Below are 19,069 nucleotides of genomic sequence, written 5' to 3'. Positions count from 1 at the left end.
GAGCCAGGACCAACCGCTCCAGGGTCTTCATCAGGTGGGATGTCAGAGCCACCGGCCTGTAGCTGTTGAGGTCCTTGGGGCGTGAAGTCTTTGGCACTGGTACAACACAGGAGGTTTTCCAGAGCTGTGGGACTCTTCCCAGCTGTGGGACTCTTCCCAGAAGAAGACATTGCTTTAGTTTCCAAAGGTCACAGAAGTCGAGATGATCGACTGCACTATCGGAATTCTTGAAGCAAGGCGATGTTTGTTGAATGGGACTCCTCTGCTCACCTCCCGCTCCCCGGGAGGAACTACGATGTGAGGAGAGGAAACGAGAAAAGGAATCTCACACGGTGTGAAATAAGCGGAGGGGAGAAAGAACATGACACCTTCCAGCCGGTTACAGGCACCTCCTTGGCTTATAGTTTCATCTTCAGTTTATTATTACAGATTAGCAACTAGACCTGAACTCTTTCATAACATGCATTTTTAATTTTATCTTTGCTATTTGGGCTGATTGGGACCCGATGAAGGAAAAAACTGAATTTTTTTAACCTGATTTTTGTTTCTGAGAAGAATCAGATCCTCATATGAGGACATTCACTTTAAATTTGAATAGAACAGTGGCACCATAATGTCCTCGTTAGTGGATATCAGGCTCTTGTAGAGCAAAATTTAGTATTTTGGTCTAGACAACCCAAACTTTTATGTCCACATATGTGGACGCCAGGTCCTAGGAGGTTAAAAATGAAGTCGTGATATTGTGTCACCCTGTCCAGGATGTACACCCTCGCTGGGTGCCATGGGCTCCACAACGCTGTATCTGAATTTAAAAGAACAAACAGGAATAGTTAGTAATGCCGCAAACAGTTGTAATTGTCTTTTGTATGCTTTTGTACAAATCATGACTGCGCTTTTGAGTTTCCCTGAAAAAACTCAGAGTAAACAAAGATATAATTTTATTTATGTAACCGCTGTAATTGTAAAGTGAACGTCTGACAGCCTAGCACAGCAGCAGTGGGCTTACTCTGATTCAACCCTTTAAAAAGAACGAAACACAAACAGCATCAGCTCTTTGTCCTGAGTTTGATACGTGAAGACGGATGGATGGTTAATAAATCAGTGTATTTATTACTCAACCAGTAGTTTTTGCTCCAATATCACAGAGGTTTGACACAGTATTAACCGTGAGAATTAATCACAGCATCTCATCACATAACACGTGTGAGATGCTATATTTCCCTTTCTGACACACCCGCCCTCGCGCACAGCGCCAGTGTCATTGATGGATCGGCGTTCGGGGGAAAGTCAAAGTTACAGTGAGAGCAAATGGCGGGACTCCTGAGTGTGCTCCTGAGCGCTCATCTCCTGTTATCTGGCCTGACGCCCAGACGAGGGATTCGCAGTTTGCAGTTTTTGAAAATGCGGCTTTATTTTCACACGTTAGTGACGACAGACTGAAAAAGTGTTGAAACGCCTCTTGTCTGAGGCTGCATGTGTAATTTTCACTACCCCGCACGGGAGAACGAGGTGAGCAGCAGAGGAAGCTGATTTTTTTATTATAATCTCACAAATGTGTTAGGCAGAGTCGGGCTGAGTGTGGAGGAATTTGGTGAGGTTGCAGGAGTGAAATAAAGAGAGAAGGCAGCAGAGGCTCCTGCAGTGGATAATCCTGCTTAAATATGGCTGAAAATGGGATGTGGCCTGGCAGGAGGGAGAGTAAACTCCCAGCATAAACAGCAGAAGATGCTTTCACCACAGCCAAGCTGCTTACAGCTGTAATTATTACACTAATCAGAATAACATGACAAATGCAACTGTGGCAAATCTAGTGTTGCTTAAAGCAGGGACTTCCTGTTTCTCCCAGTCAGCTGCTCATTGAATGTATGCAGTGCAAAGTAGGGCGCCAATAAGTGTGAGCGTGTGTGCTCAAAGCTCATCTGGATGAACGGTGCGTCCGCTCTGCTCGGCTGTCTGTTCTTTTGCGTGCAGGTTGGCCCTACAACAGCTCGCTTTTCTGCCTCTCACTTTGAATACCGATGCTGCGGCGTGTTGTGAGAAGATGAACAAAGTAATTTATTCCCTTCAACCTCAGGAATACTTTGATATGTTGAAGGAGCAGCTGTACCAAAGAGGACCACATCAAACCAGTGAAGACAGTCAGGGATGCTGCTTGACCTTGTAGTCGGAGGGGAAACAGAGGTGGTGGTGGATTTTCTGAGAAGAGTTTCTGTCTGGCAGCAGAAAAGATTCAGAACTTGAACGCTTTGTCACTCGCTGGCTCTTGTAAGAGATGAGTATTGTGACCTCGAGTCACAGAATAGAGCGTGACTGGATGGGCTGTTTGGGTCAGCGGAGACGTTTTATCACGTACGTGCCCTGCAGAAAGCCGTGACAGCCGTACTGCATCGCACACACCTGCAGATTGAAAAATGGCAAACTTCATAACTATTTGGAAACCACAAAGTCACTCACTGTTCCCTCACACAGGGAAGTGCTGCTCCTCAGACATCGAACATCATCAGTCATACATCTAATTAGAACAAGAAGTAATGTCGGTGTTTGTAGGGATTTTATTTATCACTTCTAAGTTCAAAGGATCAAATTTAGAAGAAATGAACTTTCTTTACTTTGTCTCTACTATAAATAATCTGCAGACAGGTTTGGATTTCGTTGCATTGTGTGTTGTGTTGCTGGTTATTGTGAACTGTGGACACTGACTCGTGTCAGATTCAGTCTTGTGTCAAAAAGTAATCCTTCACCTGATTCTCTCAGGATGCTGGTTTTGTAAAGGTTACAGCCCCAGAAAGTTCTCAGGGTGAGGAAAGTAACCTAAAACTGATGGAGGAACACAAGGTGGTTTGAGTCAGTTTGCAAAGCTTTGTTGGAAACATGCTAACAGAGGCCCGGATGACAAACAAAACAGTCTTAACCTAGCTAAAGAGAAAGATAACGAAGCTGCATCTCAACTCCTTATCAACCGAGGACAAACAGGAGAACGGACAAACAAAAACAGGCCAGCAGAATAAGACTAGCAGCAAACTCAAAAGCACCTGATGTTCTGACAACCACAAAACTGACCAAAGGCCCTGAAGTGTAGCTCCAGTCAGCTTCTATAGGCCTGGAGAGCATCCATTGGCTGGAGGACTCAGTCCTCGGCCAATAACATGGCCGGTTGTCTGACTTATTGAGACTACATGGAAAATATTAGCATTCTTCCCAATCATCCAGACGGCCCACACGAAGCTGAACTCTGCAAGCAAAAAACACCGAAGGACAAAGCTCCGCTGCTTTATTTAATGCAGAACTTGTGCTCTTGGGACGTGTTCTGTTTACACTGTCCTCAGAAGAAGCTAATGACTTTTCTGTTTCATGCTTAGTGTGAATCCAACACAACAGTCTGAAGCTCCACACGTGAATCAACCTCACGAGGAGCTCATAAAAAGTGCATCAGCCTCTGATTTCTGCTGAGATGCGGGGCATGTGTTTTAAATTGTAATGCGTGCGAGTGAGTATTGATAGGGAAAAGCAATTTAGATATGGTAATTTAAAAACAGTAAAGGTTATCTGGTATTTGGCTGCTGCTGTTAGCGAGGATGGTTTCTCTTATGTTCTGTAAACACAAGTAATTCCAGCAATGTCAGAGGTGAGTGGAAACACTCGGCGTCCATCCCCGACGGGTGTGTGTGTGCCTTTAACACACAACAACAAAAGTCATCCACAGTTTTGAAGTCGCTGCCGAGTCTTCACGCTGAACGCATCATAAATCTGTCTTTATAGCCTGAATGCAACAACATAGCTCCTTCCTCCTGTGAGGAGACCGTTCTCCACCTGATACTCTTCCCTGTTTGTGTCCTGAACCGGCAGATTGGGAAGATATTTTCCACATTGCATTACGTCTTCAGAAGTACGATTCCCGAATGCGCCTGATGTGTTCTTTCCATGCTAAACCTGGTGATAATTAGCGACGCGGGTGCAGGCCAAGGATCTGGAAGGAGAATGGAAAAGACCTCGGGAGCATTGAGCAATATTTTGAGTCGAAAAGCGCTCGCCTGTGTTCTCTTCTGACTCGCTGTTAAATCATCCAGTTGCTTTCCAAAAGGCGGCAGCTGGAAGGAGCTGATGAGTATCTCTTTCTTCTTTCCATCCAGTCTGTCTGTGAGTGAGCCAAATACTTCAGATTCCTGTAGCTTGTCGTTATACTACATTCACTGTGCCTTGTACAGAGAAGCGCTCGGAGACGGGACGGGCTTGTGGTCGTTTGTTAGTCAGAGTGTTGCAACGCTTTATTTTTCATTGCCTGATAAAAAATATCTTTGAAAATATCTTTGCATTGTGTAAGAATCTGACTCTGCCCTCATGACTGGAAATTACACCACGCAGTTCACAGCACATTCCCCAGAAGTCTTTCTGTGATTACGTGCGGATGTCAAAAGTGTTGCTGTAGGTGGCAGAAGTCAGTCTGCTGTTAGTTGTATCATTTGTGGTCTGTAGATTGTGTTTTCCTCCTTTAATAGGTTTTCTTATCTCAGTTTATACTTTTTTCAACATGATGATGCTGTTAACCTCAACATCTAATGTGTTAAAAGTGTTTTGACTGACTGTCTTGTCAAAAATCTTCCCAGGGCGATCGTGGCTCAAGAGTTGGGAGTTCGCCTTGTAATCGGAAGGTTGCCGGTTCGAGCCCCGGCTTGGACAGTCTCGGCCGTTGTGTCCTTGGGCGAGACGCTTCACCCGTTGCCTACTGGTGGTGGTCAGAGGGCCCGGTGGCGCCAGTGTCCGGCAGCCTCGCCTCTGTCAGTGCGCCCCAGGGTGGCTGTGGCTACAACGTAGCTGCCATCACCAGTGTGTGAATGTGTGTGTGAATGGGTGGATGACTGAACATGTAAAGTGCTTTGGGGTCCTTAGGGACTAGTAAAGTGCTGTACAAATACAGGCCATTTACCATTTAATTTACAAAAATTCACATATTTTTGTCAAATAATGACGAGCCCTGATTTTTGTATGCAAAGATGCATAATTACCGAAGGACTATTAAGAGTTGAAAAATTACCTCTCCCCCTGAAATAAACACGTATGGGTGAATAATTCATTTGTCTTTGGTCACCTGAGAAAAAGACAAGCATCATAAAACACACGGGCATCGCCTGAAGTTACACATGGGTTAAAAATGAGGATAAGCTGCAAAGAAACGGGGTCCACAGGTGCAAAACCAAAAGATAGTTTGTTATTTTGGTGAATGAACTATAAAAAAATCTCAGGTTCATAGTGAGTCTCGCAAAAAAAGAAAAAAAACTCCTCCTAATGATTAATAGGACAAGTGCGAGTGCAAAAGCTCGAAGCAGGACACCAGGTGCCTTTTGTTGTGCAGCCAAACTACTTAGGAATCAGAGCAGTACACACATGACCTCAATACTAAATTGAAATATTTTAGCAGGTAGAGTCTGCTGACTGCAGGACTGAACTGAACGCCGTTAGAATCGCACGGATTATAGGCAGGAAGCGGAGCGGGCGACCCTGGAGTCAGAGGTCAAACAGCGATGAGAGACTGCCAAGAAAAATCTGCATATTAAAAGTAAACACTGACACAGATTAATAACACAGGGCGGCGCTGGCCCGAACAATACTGAAGCACACAAAACACGTCTGTTTAAATCCAAGGGATCATCCTTCATGAGGTCTTGAATGAGGATGACCACACTCTCAGAAATAAGGGTGCGGTAAACACCGGAGTCGACACATCGGTGTGTTTCTGTCTGCATTTTTACACAGGCCTAAAACGTGACATGCATATACAACATGTTCCCAAGCAGTAACACAAACTCTCTGCTTCTTTGAGATATTAGGGCTCAGTATCTGTGTTTAGTCAAAAAACTTTTTTTTTTCATATTTGGCATCAGAGTTCAGGTATGTGCAGCAACCAGCTGGTCGCTCAGAAGAAACCGGTCCAGGTAGCGTACAAAGCTCCGACATTTCAAAGATACAAACAGCAGGAGTTTACAGGGTACCACCCTGCATTTATATAGACGTGCTGTTGACCACTTAAAGCACTTTACATTCACCCATTCACACTTTTAACATCACTTACACTCATCAGGAGCAGTTTATGGGGTTCTGTATGTTACTCAAGGGAACGAGGCATTCAGACAGAGAGATCAAACCCTGAATATCTCATTAGCAGACAACTTATTTTACTTTCTGAGCAAAAGCTGCCAGAAATGATAAAAGGTGAAAAGCTCCCTGATATCTGCTTCTATCATGATGTAACTGCGTACAAATAAGAATCACATAGTAGATTTGTTTCAGAAATTCTCTGTTGTTGTGGGAGTTGCTTTACGAGTTGAACGGTCTTTGAGATAAAGATAAAAGATTGACTGGAAAGATAAAAAAAAAAAATTAAATCTGCTTTTTCAAAGGACTGTTTATCTGGAGTGTGAAAGAAGCATCGTCACACACATCGTCATCTGTAACTGGAAATTTAAAGCCGATTACATTTTTATCCGAGAAACAAAACAGGCAGAAAACATCCGATCTGGAGGTAAAGACCTTCCACCAAAACCTTTGACAGTCACCTTTCAGTACTTGAGCTTCTTACATTTCAGTACTTTATCAGTAGTTTAGGGGAGGGAAGGACTGGAAACAGTTTGTCGCTTGACCTTTCAGCGATGACATTGGGTTGTTTGTACTCTGTGAGAAAGAGTGGGGGGGAAAAACGGATGCAGATCACCAAAATATATTGAACCCCCTGAAAGGAAATACAGTGAGCATTTCTTCCAAAAAGGCAGTTCACACCCAGCATGAATGAAGCCTAAGTTTTGCAGCATGTTGTAACTGACTGAGCCCAACAAGGCTTACCGTTGTCTGCTTCAGGACTCTCGCTCTGCTGCTCTTAAGTCACCACAAACACACTCCACACAAGTTTGATATTCTGCAGCTCAACAACAGATAAGCAACCTGGCAACAGAAAGACATTTAGACTATTTATGAGTGCAAACGGTAAGCTAGTCCAGGTTTAAAGAATAGGTCCCCTTATTTGCTTTTTACCATGTTTGAATGCTAAATGCAGAACGGGGCTAGCGTAGCCTGAAATCTGTCCAAATTTCAAAACTATACTGTGTAACATCATATATAGCACATTTGTATTTGATGGTTGGCTACAGCAGTTTGTCACATTTTATTTTTAATAATTCCCGTATTGGCAGCGATAATAACCTGGGCCATCACAGGTGACCTGGTACTGTAATAAGCAGTAGTAACGTTAGTAGTCCAAATGCACATTCATTCAGCTTTGAAGTGCCAGAGGAAAGAAAAGAGAGCTCATTAAAAATAAAGCTTGAATGGTTACAATGTACTGGTATTGGCTCCCAGTTTGTTACTTCCTTTCCTTCCCCAGACCAGTCAGCACAGGCACAAATCGCTCGAGTAGCATTTTCTGCCAAAGCTGTAAATATAATGATGAAGCAAAGCAAACGTCCACATTATACAAATACAACAAATAACAGAAAACAAAAATCAGATAACAGGTTTGCTGCCAACACCAAGTCTGAGTGACACCTTAAGCACGGCTGATAAAAAACATCTTCTGCAGTAGTTTATAGATCAGCTGTCTAATCCTGGCCACATGTTTGAAACCAGGCTTGCTAACTGTTGCATGCACAATTTCCAGATTTGTGTGTTTAGTGTCTGGATCTATCCGCTGTGATGTGACCCACTGGTGTTGATCTCCACCTTGTGAAACTTCTAATTTTGGCTGATGCCTTGTTTTTGAAGCCTGAAATTACCTGGAGTTATATGGAGTTTCACGTTATCGGTTTTGCACGCACACCCCCTGTGGAGATGTCTCTAATAAAATGTCCCATTTGTCCTGCCAAAGTGACCTGACTTCAAAGATGTTTGCTTTGGTGACAAACATTGACTTTGATCTTAAATCTTCTATCCTCTGTTTAAATTTCCTATTAGGACCTATTATGTGGAGGTTATTGTGATGCAGGACTGCTCTGGAGGTAATCTGATGTGTTGTTGATTAAAAAAATATACTGCAGGAAATTTGATGGGAGTACCTATCAGCTGCTGTGCCTCCAATCTGAGAGCATGCCTTTCACTTTTGATTAGATGCTGCTTCTTATCTTGTCTCTTTGCATTTGCACTCTCTGTGACAGTCTGACTTTTCAGTAGCAGCAGATGTGGACCCGCGTACTCCTGAAGGTCCACGTGGCTGACAGACCTTTTTTCTGTCAGGTTAGGCTTCATTTTATGGCTTAACGGGTGGCAAATTTCAGAGCTGTTACACAGTCCAAACCACAAATCAAGGAAATCACTCTTCCCTAATCCACTTGTTGTGTCATTCAACATTTGCCCTCCTGGCATGTCTCCCAGCTGGGCTGCATCACAGGCTAACAAGTTTTCAGCTCAGCTCAGTTGAAACATTAGCGGCTATTCTGGCTAGTTTAGACACTGGATGGGCTGTTTGCATTATTTAAAGAAGTATTATTACCAAATATTTCTGGTTTTGTAGCATTCAGCTTCCTTTGAGCTGTTAAGAGCGAAAAAAAGAGTTAAATGCTCTGATATCTGAATAATACACCTGCCAAAACCATAAGCTGTTTTGAGACTTTAAAAGAGCAAAGCACCTTTTTACACCTTTTACAGGAGTGTTATAAACAGAGGGCGGTGTTTTAGGATGGCTACTGTCATTTTGAAAATCTTAGCACCACTTGTATTGGGCAGGGCTAACCCGTCCACTATGACGGGGTGACCCCGCGGTATCATCGTGCACAACAGGGGACGCTTTCATTGTCGCTCGGTTTTTGAAGTCTTGCCCTGAAACATTTATCAGTGGACTGGACTTTTGACTCCTTCATATAGCAGGTTATTTATTAAACTATAATGCTCACTGTCTGCTAAAATTGTACTTTAGTCTACTTGTATGTAAAATATCAGCATGAAATGTGTCTCTATTTAAATACAAGTATAACCCGTACACGACAGCCAAGTCCTCTATGCATCGTCTGATCTAAGCATCGGGGTTTCTAACAACCTTTCTTCAAGGAATGTTGGTGCTTTGTTCTTGCAACGAAAGGCTCAAAGTTAGTTTCCTTAGGCAAAGCAGCCAAGACCCAGAAATCATTAGTCTAGTTATTCCTTAATATACGGCTCAGCGGGAGCAGAAGTGTTTGCTTCAACTTTACGCCTGAGACTCCCCATGAGCCTGTTAATAATGATTCAAAAGCTTCAGGTGGGCCACAGAGAATGCACACGCCCCCTTTTTAAAAGTCCCCATCACACATCGGCGCAGAACCACAAAGCTGCGTGGCGTCTCCATCACGGGAAATGCTTCGGCCAGCATCTTTTCTCCTGTTGCGGTGCGCTGCTGGTAATTAGGCTGCTGTTGTTGCTGCTGTCACCGCTTATTTTCAGCTCTATTGTAGAAGAGAGAGGGCCAAAACAATATTGCCTCAGTCATAAAGCCCGGTGTAATTATGCCAGCTTTTATGTACCCCGGGGAGCCAAAAATCCCCTGACATGACAAGAGGTAAATTGGCAGCAGTAAATTGGAGCAGAGGTGGGCGGGACATTGCTGTTAGTGGTGACATGAAATTGTCAGTCTTGAGGTAGCGTGTCGGTTTTCGGCCTTTTGTTCACTCACCCTGAAAGGTTCACATTAGAATAGAAAAGGATAGAATAGAAGAGCCCTTTGTTGTCATTGTACATGCACAGAATTATGGGTGCTCCACACCGACTGTGCACGAGTAAAATATAAATAGTAAGACAGAAGGAATAAATAAAAAAGAGGAAAAGTATATGCAGTCAACAGGAATACAAAGTAGAGAAAGGTGCACATTCGAGAACAAAGGGCATGGAAGCAGTGCAAAGGACTCGGTCTGAGTGTAGAGTCCGTGTGCGAGTGGCCTGAGCAGTGAGGGTCACTCAGACCATGGCTCAGATTGGTGTGGTGGGTGGGCAGGGGTGGAGTTTGGGGGCATAGTGTTTGTTAACAGCCCAAGGGGAGGAAGCTGTCGGCGAGTCTGGAGGTGTGGGACCTGATTGAGTTGAGGTGCCGACCAGAGGGAAGCGTTTCAAACACGTGATGGGCGGGGTCCGAGGGGTCACCTGTGGTGGCCCAGGTTTTCCTGAAAAGGAATTGCAGCTGCTGCTGGGCCTTCTTTACCCGTGCGATGGTGTTGTAGGTCCTGGTGTGATCAGTGCAGATGTGGGTGCTCAAGAACCTGAAGTTTAAGTCAGATTCCCCCTGCTCTCTGTTAATAACCCCGCTCTCTGCCTCCTGAAGTCCATTAAGAGTTCTTTTCAGCGTTAAGTTATATTCTGAGCAGCAGTGGGACAAGTTCTCTACACTGTCTAAGGAGCTTGCAAAAAAAAAGTGTCTGGACTTCTTTAAGTAGCTTGAAGACGTTTCACCTCTCATCCGAGAAGCTTCTTCAGTTCTAAGGTCAAATGGTGGGGAGTCCCAGATAGGGCTGGGCCATATTATACCGTTCACGGTAATACCGGTATAATGTTAGGCAACGATAGGAAAATGAAATATCGCGATAGAATGGGAGTAAAACGCGCATGCGCGGTGCCTTTGTTTTCATACGCACATGGCCGATTGTTGAGTGAAACAGATGAACCAGAATTGGTTTGTAAAAATGGTGCAACTTCCGTGATGTGGAACTGGTTTGGTGTTTGTCCGTCAGATACACAACAAAGCACATTTTTTTGCAGAACATGCAAGCGGCCGTCGTTATTGTCGTATTTGTCGGACTAAGATGCTCTTAAATCTGGGAGTAATCTGGGTCCTAAACTCCGTATACTTCAGGTCAAACAACACTGCAGCATCACTTAGAGTTAAAAACTGTCTAAATTCTTTCATCTTTAATAAAACGATCAGCATTGCTGCTTTACCAGGTGTAACTATGAAGTTTAACTTCCAGGCATCCATGAAAACAAAAGTTATTACATTTAACGGAGTTAGAAGTTAGCAGGAAGCTAGCGGAAGTTAGCTCGCTAGTTTCGCTAGTTACCTAAGCATGATACAGCATGTTCTGACTGAGAGATTTCTGAAAAAAATCAAACGTACAGCTCTGCTATCACTTCCAACATAAATGAAGACAGGAAACTAAACAGCAGTGACGTTTGTAGGGTTACTGAAGTTGGGCTAGCTGGTATATAATGATGTGCTACGTGATCGCTAGCGACACAGCTATGTTAGCATAACATAAACAGTGAAGCTGGAGGACGAACACTAACACTTTTCCACTTATAAAAGTTAACGTGAAGGTTCTTCATGGTTAGAGACAAATGCAATCGCATGGCAGGATGCTGTAAAAGGACCAATCTTCATTCAGGAGAACAACTGAGATAATCCATCCACAATACGAGGTTAGTCATTAATATACTGCAACAACATGGGAATAGAGCAGCTGCCAGAGAATTCAACATTAATGAACCAATGGTACAGAATTGGAGGAAGCAAGAAGAATGAGTTTAATAAAGTTTGATTTATCTGACTGCTTTGTTTCGCTTAATGTGCCTTATAATCCCGTGCACCTTATGGTCCGAAAAATACGTACTGCACACTGCAGTTTAATGTTGCAATGCACCTCTTTTTAACTTCAGTGGATATTATACATGGTTATGCTCAGGATATGTCAGCCCATTTCTACTGGAAATGCCTTTTGGTTAAACTTTCAGCAAGGAATTTGCATTTGCACTGTTACATTTTTATAAAGCTTTAATGTACATAAAAACCAGCTTCTTGTTTAAGTGAAAATAAATGGAAGGTTGTCTTTTTGCGCTAGTAATGTTGTGGAGTTGTATTTTGTCTCGCATCAATTATATCGTCAGTTATATCGTTATCGCAAATTTTCAAATATATATCGTGATAAATATTTTTGGCCATATCGCCCTGCTCTAGTCCCAGATTTAAACCTAGTGGGAGTTTCCCCTCACAGAGGGACAAAAGGACCCCCTGTGGGGACTCTCCACCATTTGACCTAAGAACTGAAGAAGCTTCTCGGATGAGAGGTGAAACGTCTTCAAGTAACTTAAAGAAGTCCAGACGCTTTTCTTTGCAAGCTCCTTTGACTACGATGACCTGGAGGACTGAGAACCTTCACAGACATGATCTCTACACTGTCTCATTCCCATCAGAGATGAGCCCATGCTGTTGGTTGGGTGGGTTGGTGTGCACTCACAGGTGTACAGGGCTTCCATGGGGGGGGCTAACTGAATCCTAAATTGTCAGCTCCATAAATTGTACAATAATGAATCACAAACAGTATTTATGAGCCCATAAAATGAGAAATGAACCAAAAAAGGTTGATTAGACTTTTTCAGATATGAAACAGGACCTGCTGTGTCAGTGTGACAGTGACGGCATTATCATTCAGGCATTCACACAACCCTGTAACACTGATGGAACTGCAGTCTTCTGCTGCCAGTGGGTATTGTGCAGGAGATTTAACAACACTGACAGTACATACGGTGAATAATGCATGAGGTTATGTATTTATTTTTTTAACCTTGGCAGCTATTTTCTTGGGGCTGCATCGATATTTAGAGATGTGTCATCCTTTATGTTACGGGTACAAATCCATGCACAAAAAATAACTAAATAAAAAATCAGGAAACAGATCAACTCTTATGAAATGTAAAGCTCAGCTGTCAGATATGAACATGAAGCCGTTTGTTATTAGCCCTCAGTGCTGCGTGGCCCCTTATCAGGGAGCTTTTAATCTGTCGTCTGTGAGGCGTCCTGATCGATCCAATCTCTCAAACTTTTCAAGATGTATCCGATTCAGTTCACTTTGTCATAATTCACCATATCTCAATGTTTTATAGACAGAGGTTTTAGAGGAAAGTGAGAGAAAATCCACATTTCACAGCATGAAAAATATTAAATTACTTTGAAGAGTCGTGTGTGTTTCTTTTGTGCTGCTCTCTGATATTTCTGCTGAACTAAAAAGCTTTCATTGTCAGACCTTGTGAAACATAACTGTTGTATATATAAAGGAGCAGCTGTGATGCTTCTGTGAGATTAGTTTGGGCAGAGCGGGACCATGAGACGGCGACTAACATCAGACGCCTCGTTTTCTTTTTGTGTTGTTGCTATGATATGAGACACTTGATATGAGACACGTGTCAGCGTGACCTCAGAGTTACTCGGGTGACACAGTAACTGTGACTGCGTCCTTGTCGTGAGAACAAACTCTCACTGCCTCCACACACTCGGTTTTTAACTTTTGATCTTTTATTCATTCGACAAACACGACGCACAACAGACAAAGTTATAGATGAATTTGATCGTTTTGGATTATTGTCATTTTCTCCTTTTTCATTTGCCAGCGGGACTTGTTACATGTCACGTATCAAACGACTTGGTGTGTTTCATAGAGGAGAGTTTGGTTTATGTGGTCAGTGACCAGAAAAACCCGAACACCAGATCACTGCCATGTCAGGCGATGCAGAGTGTGGCTCCTTATCACTGAAGTGATTACCACAGGAGTCCGGTAGCTGACCGAGCATGTCATGATCCTGGAGGAAACGCAGCGTTGCCCATTGACGGATTAACTTTTCTTTGATGTTATAGTTTCTTTGTAACAACATTTTTTCCCCACATTTTGAATGTGTAAGCTGACCCAGTGTACATCCACCTCAGCCCATTGAGCCCTTTTGGACGTGGAGTTAATTCAAGTCTGCGTACGTAACTAAAAAGCAATTACCCACCGATTACATAGCTACATATTTTTGGCTCCGCGATTATCTTTTGTTTCCTTAATCCAAGGTTTTTAACTCTTAGCGGTAAACGGCCGTTGGGGGATTGTTGCCACCCTGCTGGGTGAGCAACTTAAGAATGAGGCAACACAGAGGTCAGGCTTTCTGATATCTTGTGAACACAATAAATGGAGAAAAACGTGACCGTGGATTTAGAAATAGATACCATGGGTGCATCTACTAACTAGGAGGTACTGAATCCAGGAAAATTGATTAGTCTGTTCCAACTACCGTGCTGAATTTGATGTCAAATTCAAGCTCAACTGGACAGAACGTTGCTGCTAAGCCTTTTTGCAAATTTCAGTAAGAAAAGTGCAGCAGACAGCCATAAAAACAAAATCCACTCAGTCAGGCTTTTAGCAAACAGCCCACGCTGGCGCTGCCCTCCTCTTCTCTCCCAGCCTTAGTACTCCTGATGAGGTGGAAGGACAATACCTGGAGGACAGGAGAGAGATGACCACAGACTTTTGACTATTTATAGACTGATCATATTCAGAGCTGAAATAAACGTCATCTCCCTTCTTTCTCAAAGTGACGTTTCTAATGTGGAGACTACAGTAAGATCAGAGGAACCTAAAACTAGCATCTTGTTGTGAGTGTTGCATGTAGCTCACACAGATTTAAGTATTTAAAGCACAAATATGCTATAAACCTTTATTTTCTATAACCGCCTCACAGTCTTACTCTGGTTGGGGCCAGAATCGCTCTTTTACTATTGAAGTTCATAACTGCGGGATATGGAATAAATTATTGTGATTGGTCGTTACGGTCTGACTCACATGTCCCTTTCCTGCTGTCTGGTGACATCTCCCATGTGGAGATGTGGTTTGTCCTCTTTGCTTTCCTTTTCTGTCATCTTGTGCTTTAGAACAGCAGCGGTCAGGGTGGCGCTCTCCTGTCACCTCTAATCCCAACTTTTTCACAGTGTGTGAAATCAGAGTTTAAGCTCTTATCTGTGCGAATGAGGGCACGGGGTATGGAAATGGAGCTCTAACTGCTGCTATTTCAGTTTATGCAAAAGGAAAATGACAGAGATGATCTAGTGGCTCTGACTCAGGAGTCTGACATCGCTCTTGACTTTAACCTGGAATAACCTTTCTGACTTGTGTGCAAGCAAGCCTTCTTTTCCAATCACTGAAATTCCACTCATTCCCACTCAGAATCTAGTGACTTCATTTCCAGCTGCACTTCCAAAGAAAATGTAGAAAACCAAACTCCCGTACTTGTTCCTGATCTGTTTGTCCCGCCGTATTTCACGTCTAGTTTTGGCTCACGAGACAAATCACTTTGAACTTATGCAAATTCCTGCCCCGATCTCGATAAGAGTTTCTGTACCGTTTTGCACACCTGGTGGAGTACATCCTGCCCAATCCCCCGTCTCTGCTGCAGAAACAGATAAAAGGATTACGAGCCATATTTTAATTCGCATTCCTGCCTATTGTTGCTGTAAAACCTCGGAGCTCGTGGATATTTTCCTCTAAATGAGGGCATTGCATACTTTTCCTGTAGTAACGTTTCCGTGGAGACATGTATCCATCTGCACTGAGAAGGGAAAAGCTTTTTGCGTGCGTATTTGAATGTATAAAAAAAGGATTTTACACAAAGTGTCATTATTGGCTGCGTATCAGTGTCCATCTTACTAATGGGTTTCGTGTGAGTGTCCTTGAAGCGTACAACGTGGATATTAATTCTGTCACAGCAGACAGTAGATTTCCACTTTCAGCTGATGGCGCGATGCCTGTCGCCTACGTGTGCCATTTTAAGCCTGCGGCGGCTCTGGCCGGCCTCATTGCCACCTTGCCGCACATTGCCATGTGTGGGCAGACGCTGACCCAGGGCCCCCGTCTCCTGGGCTGCTGCTGTTGCATGGTGGGGCTCCCACGGGACTGGGCTGTGGCCCGTGGTGGGGCGAGGCAGAGGAGGGCGGTGGGGTGCTCGCCACTGACTCAAGCACACTGGCAGTCTTAAGGAGCGCTGCTGAGGGGAAGTCCTGTGCGTTTGAAGTAGGGACCTCAGAGAGCCTGTTTACTCAGGCAGGGGAGGGGGGGGAGCTGGCCTGCTGCACAAGAATGCCTGTGTCATGACGGGAGCGGCGGAGAGGAGGAATGCGCTCCACAATCCCAACACTGTAGAAGCCGGGCCACGGCTGAGGTGGCAGCCATTTCTTCCTATTTATTTTAGCTCCCTCTCCACTCAATCACCGGCCCTGTCTGTGGTCCACAGCATCCCTGGAAAAATGAAAAATGGCCTGTGCTTTTATTTATGGCTTCAGATTTACCCGTATTTGCCAGCAGAGTATCTTCACCCAGTGTGGATGAAATCTAAAACCGTGAACTACTTTACTTCAGTCATTCGTTTATTCAGGGAAAATTCAGAGAGCAGGCGTGCTCGGCCCTGCTGTCCTTCAGACGCAGTTCAGCTTTTCACTCTTAATATGTTCTTGGTGGTTTGCAGGAGTTGCTCTTTATATTCCATGTCTTTGGCCAGGTGAGGGGTCCGCTCTGGCTGAAAATGTCTTCATCTTCTGTAACGCTGCTCTGCCATTCATCCGTGCTGCACAGGATTGCTGTATATGTGTGACGAGGTTATTTCCAGTGCCATCAGTTTTAGCCAAAGTCACAGGTTTCTACAGCACGATTTGTTTTGACTCACCTCGCTGCCAAACTTTGTAACACGGCCTGATGAGAGCTTACCGAAACGTCTTCAGTATACGAGCTTCTTGTGAGTCTGTGGCACCTTTGTTTGCCTACTCTGGTTTGTTTGTAAATGGGCTGCATGAACCAACGTGAACCCAATTTTTAGCTCCAGGCCTGTGCTGTCTTGCTGACAGACATTTGTATTTATTGCTGAATGGACAATGACCTTTCTTGCTTTCAGTTTATTTTTTCGCTCTGAGGATTCATTGGCCTTGTACAAATTGCAGAAATTTGCAGAAATAGTGTTCTCCTGTTGCACTGAGCTGTGAAATGAACCAAATACATGCTGCACGGCGAGGAGGTTCGAACACACGGCCGGCTAAAGCCTTTCTGTGTGGAGCTTGCATGTTCTCCCCGTGTCTGTGGGTTCTCTCCAGGTCTTCAGCTTCCACCCAAAGACATGCATGCTGGGTTAACTGATAGAGGATCACCAAACACCCCACAATATGATATTACCACAATCTTTCACTGATGATACCATAGTACATTTTTCAGTATACTGCATATTGCATTAACATATACCGCAAATATGGTCCTCAAAGTTCAGCTTTGTCATTACATGCATGCTGTTTATGATAATACAGCAATTAACCATAATAAGTAGTTGAAAATTGTGTATTTGTTGCCGTCTGCATAGACAGAAATTTTACACATATTACATCTGCGCTCACAACCTTCCTGTTCTATGTGAATATAACCAGAATACAAGCAGCTGGGAGCCAGCTGAGTGGAGTGGAGATAGAAATGACTGACTTTCTGTCTGAGAGTGGTTGTAGTCAGACTGCAGCTGTTTGCAGAAAGGTTGCCTCCTGATAGGAAACTAGGCAACCTGTGCAATCACCTTGTGAGTGTGCAACACCCTGAAAGGTCTGAGCAAAAATTTAGTTGGAATGGGTTGCAGAATGTGAAAAAGATTAAACATTTTTTCCCTCCTTTTGACATTTTTCTTTGATAATCTTTAAATGGCTTTGAAGCCTTTATAACTGTTGGATTACATACACCTGTCAGGCTCAACCTCAAAACCTCACATGTGAAGTGAATAACCATCAATAATCTCACTCAGTGCTGAGAAACCTTTCCTCCTGGCTTTAACGTGGATGTAATTTAACACACACGGCCACTTGAACATTGTTTCAGAGCAGACACCCCCCCGGTTTGAAACTCTCACATGTCAGCAGCCTCCTCCAGCAGGTCAGCCTGCCCTCCAAGTTGCAACAAATGCCCTAGAAAGTTTTGAGGAGCCCCCCCACCTCCATCCGATTCTCCTCACGGAGGAGACACCTTGTATTAGTGGACCCAACTGTGCTTTGCCAGAAGCCAGAGAGCAGCCCCTAGACGAGCCGTGTCCATGCCTCGGTGCGTCAGAGCTGTTTTGGTTGTACATCTACACAATATTTGCCAGGTTTTCAAGTTGCTGCCGATTGTTGTGTTGACACCACTGTATAAATGCACTTTAGAGTAGCCAGAGTCTTCTACAAAGAAATCAGCAATGACTCTAAATACTTTTTGTAAATGGGAGTTTTCATTTTTTTACACTATTACAAAGAAAATCTAAAAACAAATTCCTCTTACTGAGAGAGTCACTGTTGGTTAGTTATCAAAAGCTGCAATGGTAACATGTATTATAATTATCATATAACATGTTATAACAAAGTGCAATTCAGCGAGAGGTGACGATGACCGTTAAAACACAGTTTTCTCTGCCTTGACGAAGAGGCGCACCCCGTTCATTCTTATTTTTGATTATATCTGAAACGAACTGCACACGTCAGTACAGAGCTAACAGGATGTAGTCCACTGTGGTTAAACCAAATAAAACACTGGAAGCATAATCACCGCCTTACTGGTAACCACCAGCTCCACTAGAGGAAAACAGTCTCGCTCGGAGACATCCTGATGAGTCATTCAACCTGCAGCTCTGCCCCTCCGGCCATTATAACCAGTCAGTCTGCTCGAAAACAAGAAAGACTTTTTCCTTTTATTATAAGATGATAATTAAATTTGCAACACTTTTAACTATAAAGCAGCAAACTGTGGAGTGAAGAGCAGCCGCTCGATACCCCCTCTGTAGTCCTCGAGGCCCCGATATCTGCACTGCTGCCTGCGGTTTCACAGAGATACCCTTAGCCTCCAGAGTGTGAGTAGTATAAGCAGTATTATGGGAGCTTTAAGTACTGGTGGTCCATTCCATCAAAGTGGGAAGTATTAGCACATTCAGCTAGTTTGAGGAGAGGAGCCTGAAATCTGTCAAGTCAGACAGTTCACCTCATTTTCATATCGGGGGAAGCAGAAACTCGGTTTGAAGTCAAATCTGATTTGAAAGTTATGTAACAACAGAGGAAAGTCTGTGGGTTGTAAAAATGCCTCAAAAGCTACAAGTTCTTTTATCCCGTGTACTAATTAAAGGCAGTGAACCCCATCAGCCTTTGTTGGATTGAAGTGAATTGTGGACTGAATGAACTGAGCTGCTGTCACAGACCTTTTTATCCTTCCACAGATTTGAAGCTTTAACAGTTGCTTTTAGCATCAGTTTACCTGTCAAAGCTCCATAACACAGTCAGCACTGAACAAACAGGGTGAATAACACAAAGGTCGTCTAATACATGAGGGGGTTTCTGGCA

The 19,069-nt window shown here is 43.7% G+C and overlaps 1 protein-coding gene across 2 annotated transcripts in view; it reads left to right on the top strand.

Annotated features, from left to right (window-relative positions):
* The window catches only part of adamts3 (ADAM metallopeptidase with thrombospondin type 1 motif, 3), a 136,466-nt gene that overhangs the window by 42,995 nt on the left and 74,402 nt on the right, over positions 1-19,069 (top strand). The window lies entirely within an intron of this gene.

The sequence above is a fragment of the Mchenga conophoros genome, linkage group LG12 (assembly GCF_057382185.1).
Source record: "Mchenga conophoros isolate Kocher_MC1m ecotype Shallow Benthic linkage group LG12, M_conophoros_male_GT1.1, whole genome shotgun sequence".
Taxonomy (NCBI): domain Eukaryota; kingdom Metazoa; phylum Chordata; class Actinopteri; order Cichliformes; family Cichlidae; genus Mchenga; species Mchenga conophoros.
The sequence above is the reverse complement of the archived record's forward strand: the minus strand, read 5'-3'. Positions and strand labels throughout refer to the sequence as shown.